Genomic DNA, 6,000 nt, shown 5'->3' with positions numbered 1-6,000 from the left:
GTGAGCTTTGGTTCTGAGGCTGGCATATTGAGTTCAGGGCAGAAGAGCAAGGTTCTTTTTCAAACAGGGCACAGCTGTTGGCCTGCTCTAATTCTGGCTTCCTGTCATTGCTTTGGGTGCCTCAGCTAACTTTTGGTTTCTTGAGCGGCAATTTCCTGAATATTTTCTGGGTCTGAGTTGCTTTTGCCTTCTTCCTTCTGAAATTTTGTATTCTGATGCCAAACAAACAAGAGTTTGGGCAGAGTAGCCATTATGAAATAAAAAACACAACAAATAGGCGTTTGAAGCTTAGAAATCTACAGGTAACATGACCAAGGTTATTTTTTGTGTTTTGGAAAATAAAATGGAACACTTTGGCTGAGGTGACAGATATTAATTGCCTCCAAACTGAGTTTCACTGCGATTTTCAGGTTAATTCAGTCAGAATTCCACAGGCAGTCAACTGGAGGGGTGAATGAATCCACGAACAGCCGGCTTCCATGTGACTAAATCAAGCCCAATAACATTACGGATTCTTGCATTTCTTTGGCTTTTTTCTCCTTTTTCTTATTTATCATGGTTTGTAATGAATTTTCTGATATGAGCTTTGGTTCTGAGGCTGGCATATTGAGTTCAGGGCAGAAGAGGAAGGTTCTTTTTCAAACAGGGCACAGCTATTGGCCTGCCTCAATTCTGGCTTGCTTCCATTGTTTGGGATCCTCAGCTGATTTGTGGTTTCTTGAGTGGCAATTTGCGAAATGTTTTCTGGGTCTGAGTTGGTTTTCCCTTCTTCCTTCCCAAATTTTGTATTCTGACGCCATACAAACAAGAGTTTCGGTAGAATAGCCATTATGAAATAAAAAACACAACAAATAGGCATTTGAAGTTTAGAAATCTACAGGTAACAAAACCAAGGTGAGTTTTTGTGTTTTGCAAAATAAAATGGAACACTTTAGCTGAGGTGACAAATATTAATTGCCTCCAAACTGAGTTTCACTGCTATTTTGAGGTTAATTCAGTCAGAATTCCATAGGCAGTCAGCTGGAGGGGTGGATGAATCCGGGAGCAGCCGGTTTCCTTGCGACTATATCAAGCCCGATATCATTACGGATTCTTGCATTTCTTTGTCTTTTTTCTCCTTTTTCTTATTTATCATGGTTTGTAATGAATTTTCTGATGTGAGCTTTGGTTCTGAGGCTGGCATATTGAGTTCAGGGTACAAGAGGAAGGTTCTTTTTCAAACAGGGTACAGCTGTTGGCTTGCTCCAATTATGGCTTGCTGTCATTGTTGTGGGTGCCTCAGCTGACTTGGTTTCTTGAGTGGCAATTTCCTAAATGTTTTCTGGGCCTGAGTTGGTTTTGCCTTCTTCCTTCCCAAATTTTGTATTCTGACGCCATACAAACAAGAGTTTGGGCAGAGTAGCCATTATGAAATAAAAAACACAACAAATAGGCATTTGTAGCTTAGAAATCTACAGGTAACACGACCAAGGTGGGTTTCTGTGTTTTGGAAAATCAAATGGAACACTTTGGCTGAGGTGACAGATATTAATTGCCTCCAAACTGAGTTTCACTGCGATTTTCAGGTTAATTCAGTCAGAATTCCACAGGCAGTGAGCTGGAGCAGAGGATGAATCCGGGAACAGCCGGTTTCCTTGTGACTAATAAGGCCAAATGTCATTATGGATTCTTGCATTTCTTTGGCTTTTTTCTCATTTTTCTTATTTATCATGGTTTGTAACGAATTTTCTGATGTGAGTTTTGGTTTTATGGCGGCAATATGGAGTTCAGGGCACCGGGGGAATGGTCTTTTTCAAACAGGGCACAGCTGTTGGCCTGCTCCAATTCTGGCTTGCTGTCATTGTTTTGGGTGCCTCAGCCGATATGTGGTTTGTGAGCGGCAATTTCCTAAATGTTTTCTGGGTCTGAGTTGGTTTTGCCTTCTTCCTTCCCAAATTTTCTATTCTGACGCCATACAAACAAGACTGTGGGCATAGTAGCCATTATGAAATAAAAAACACAACTAATAGGCATTTGAAGCTTAGAAATCTACAGGTAACACGACCAAGGTGAGTTTTTGTGTTTTGGGAAATCAAATGGAACACTTTGGCTGAGGTGATAGATATTAATTGCCTCCAAACTGAGTTTCACTGCGATTTTCAGGTTAATTCAGTCAGAATTACACAGGCAGTCAGCTGGAGGGGTGGATGATTCCGGGAACAGCCGGTTTCCTTGCGACTATATCAACTCTGATTTCATTATGGATTCTTCCATTTCTTTGGCTTTTTTCTCCTTTTTCTTATTTATCATGGTTTGTAATGAATTTTCCGATGTGAGCTTTGGTTTTGAGGCTGCAATATGGACTTCAGGGCACCGGAGGAATGGTCTTTTTCAAACAGGTCACAGCTGTTGGCCTGCTTCAATTCTGGCTTGCTGTCATTGTTTTGGGTGCCTCAGCCGATTTGTGGTTTCTTGAGCAGCAATTTCCTAAATGTTTTCTGGGTCTGAGTTGCTTTTCCCTTCTACCTTCCCAAATTTTGTATTCTGACGCAATACAAACAAGACTGTGGGCAGAGTAGCCATTATGAAATAAAACACAAAACAAATAGGCGTTTGAAGCTTAGAAATCTACAGGTAACACGACCAAGGTGAGGTTTTGTGTTTTGGAAAATCAAATGGAACACTTTGGCTGAGGTGACAGATATTAATTGCCTCCAAACTGAGTTTCCCTGCGATTTTCAGGTTAATTCAGTCAGAAATCCACAGGCCGTCAGCTGGAGGGGTGGATGAATCCGGAAACAGCCGGTTTCCTTGCGACTAAATCAAGCCCAATATCATTATGGTTTCTTGTATTTCTTTGGCTTTTTTCTCTTTTTTCTTATTTATCATGGTTTGTAATGAATTTTCTGATGTGACCTGTGGTTTTGAGGCTGCAATATGGAGTTCAGGGCACAAGAGGAAGGTTCTTTTTCAAAAAGGGTAAAGCTGTTGGCTTGCTCCAATTCTGGCTTGCTGTCATTGTTTTGGGTGCCTCAGTGACTTTTGGCTTCTTGAGCGGCAATTTCCTAAATGTTTTGGGTGCCTCTTGCTGTCGTAGTTTTGAGTGCCTCAGCCGATTTGTGGTTTCTTGAGCGGCAATTTCCTAAATGTTTTCTGGGTCTGAGTTTGTTTTGCCTTCTTCCTTCCCAAATGTTGTATTCTGACGCAATACAAACAAGAGTTTGGACAGAGTAGCCATTATGAATTAAAAAAGACAGCTAATAGGTGTTTGAAGCTTAGAAATTTACAGGCAACATGACCAAGGTGAGTTTTTGTGTTTTGGAAAATCAAATGGAACACTTTGGCTGAGGTGACAGATATTAATTGCCTCCAAACTGAGTTTCACTGTGATTTTCAGGTTAATTCAGTCAGAATTCCACAAGCAGTCAGCTGGAGGGGTGAATGAATCCGGGAACGGCCGGTTTCCCTGCGACTAAATCAAGCCCAATATCATTATGGATTCTTGCATTTCTTTGGCTTTTTTCTCTTTTTTCTTATGTATCATGGTTTGTTATGAATTTTTTGATGTGAGCTTTTGTTTTGAGGCGGCAATATTGAGTTCAGGGCACAAGAGGAATGGTCTTTTTCAATCAGGGCACAGCTGTTGGCTTGCTCCAATTCTGGCTTGCTGTCCTTGTTTTGGGTGCCTCAGCTGACTTTTGGTTTCTTGAGTGGCAATTTCCTACATGTTTTCTGGGTCTGAGTCAGTTTTGCCTTCTTCCTTCCCAAATTTTGTATTCTGATGCAATACAAGCAAGATTTTGGATAGAGTTAGCTCTGTGTCCATTCTTCTGTCTCTTTACTAGATGAATAAAAAGACAGTGTAAAATGATTTGTAAAGAACTATAAGGGGTCAGTGCTGTGCTGCTGCTGCCAATTGAGGAGTGAAGCAGGAGATGGAAAACACCTCTCTCTCTCTCTCTCTCTCTGTGCCTCTCCTTCTCTGTTACTCTGACTTCTAAATAAAAAAATGAATCTTAAAAGAAGTATAAACATCAATAAAACACAAATGAAAATTGTATTCTCAAAACTGGATATTAAACCATGCCTTCTACACCTCTGTTAAAAGTTACATTCTATCATAGTCATTTATGATTTCTAGGGCCAAAGTAGTAAATAAGATTTTTCTGGAAGAGACAGAGGTTATGAGGGAGCCAGGATTTGGGGTCAGTTAGCAGAAGTGAGTGTCACTCTTTCAGATTTGATGCAGGAAAGGAACAGCAACTGATCCCTGAGATTTTGGTGTGGGAAGGAAAGGAAGGAGGGACTTAACAAAAGCAAATGCCCTCTGGTTGTGGGCACCCACCCCTGACTGCAGCTTTTCGGAGGAACAGCTGGTGTCTCTAGGGATGCTGCAGCCTGGACTCCATTTCCCAGAGTTCCCAGTAGCTCCGAGGTATTCTGCTTTCCAAATACCTGTGGGCATGCACCTGCCACTGCCAGTCCCTGGGGCTCAGAGTTGGACCAGGGGAGTTCATTCCTTGATCAGTGTCAACCCTGGGGGCTATGCTGCTCCTTCTCTGGCATTTACTGCAACTCCTGCTCTGCACGTGCGATCCCAGGCAGTTTCCGAGTGCTCACCCTGAGCCTGCCTCCTGCTGCTTCTTCCCTCTTCATCCACCAACTGTGGGTCCCACATGCCAGGGACTCTCTTCTCCACACTCCCAATTTCACTCCCCGTGTATCTGGAAGAAAGGGTACCTGCTCCAGGGACTTTCTGCTGCAGGTTTGGCATGCAGGAAGGGGCGGAGACACATGTGGGAGAAGTGTGCCAGCGATCCTGGCAGCTTCTCCCGAGGTCAGGGCTGGGACCCGGGCTGCTCTGTCTCCCACCTCTATTTCCCAGGCTCAAAGTGCCCGGACTCTCTCCTGCAGTACCTCACCTAAACTGTCCCTAATGTGCTTTATTTAGTGGTTACAGGAGAGAGGGGGCAGTGTTCTGGGAACCTGCACTCACAGGGAAGGAAGGCAGAAAGACTCCTGATCTCCACAGTTAAATAAGCCGGGTTCCCACTGTGGGTGGTCTCAGAATGCAGTCTGGCCTGGTCTCTTGATGTTTCCTGGGCTGGTTCCTGCAGGGTGGGGCTGGATGGCCCTCAGGAGGGAGCCTGGGGCAGCAGAGGGGTGGGCAGGAGGATCTGTCTAGGATCTGCCCCACTGCTCTCATCCTGCACCTCATCTTCCTGGTGGGGAGCAGTGTGAAGCGTGAATAGCTGCTTTGTGTGTTGATCCCTCTCAAGTATTAATTATCAAATTTTTCCAATGTGGAATTTGAAGCTGTTCCAGAAACATGGGGTGGGAAATCTCCCTTCTTTCAAACAGGCACAGAGACAGTGGAGGATCCAAGGAGTTTCTATTAATGGCCCTAGGCTCAGCTGGAATGATTTCCTGAGAATTGAGCATCAAATTCAAGTTTCTTAGCTGTTACAGCATTGGTGGGTTTAAATGGCAGCCTACATGATTAGAACCACATTTCCAATGGTCAGTGGGTCCAGTATGTTTGTAAAAGAGATGCCAGGGACAGATTTATTAGGACAGATTTATGACTGGAGTTTACAAAAGCAGAACTTAGGACATCTTCCCTCCCTAGACAAGATTTCAGTGGGCAGCTGTTTCACTCATTAATTGTGAGCATCCACTTTTAAAGGTTTGTGTTGGATGGGGTCCACTTCTCTTTCTTTGATGATGTATTTGGCTGCTTTTCATTTTCTGTCTTCAGCTATCTCTTCTCCTGTTAGCAAGGCTGTCAACTGTTTTGACCTGCCACTGATCCCTTTGCAAAGTGAGAAGGGAACCAAAATTAATGCAAGTCTACTGTGTTGTCAATAACTGGAGCTACTTTTTTAAAGATTTATTTATTCATTTGAAAGAGTTACACAGAGAGGAGAGAGAGAGAGAGAGAAAGAGAGAGAGGTCTTCCATCCGATGGTTCATTCCCCAATTGGCAGCAATAGCTGGAGGTATGCCAATTTGGAGCCAGTA

The sequence above is a fragment of the Oryctolagus cuniculus genome, chromosome 18 (assembly GCF_051225735.1).
Source record: "Oryctolagus cuniculus isolate XC-2025 breed Fujian yellow rabbit chromosome 18, ASM5122573v1, whole genome shotgun sequence".
Taxonomy (NCBI): Eukaryota; Metazoa; Chordata; class Mammalia; order Lagomorpha; family Leporidae; genus Oryctolagus; species Oryctolagus cuniculus.
Note: the sequence above shows the minus strand (reverse complement) of the source record.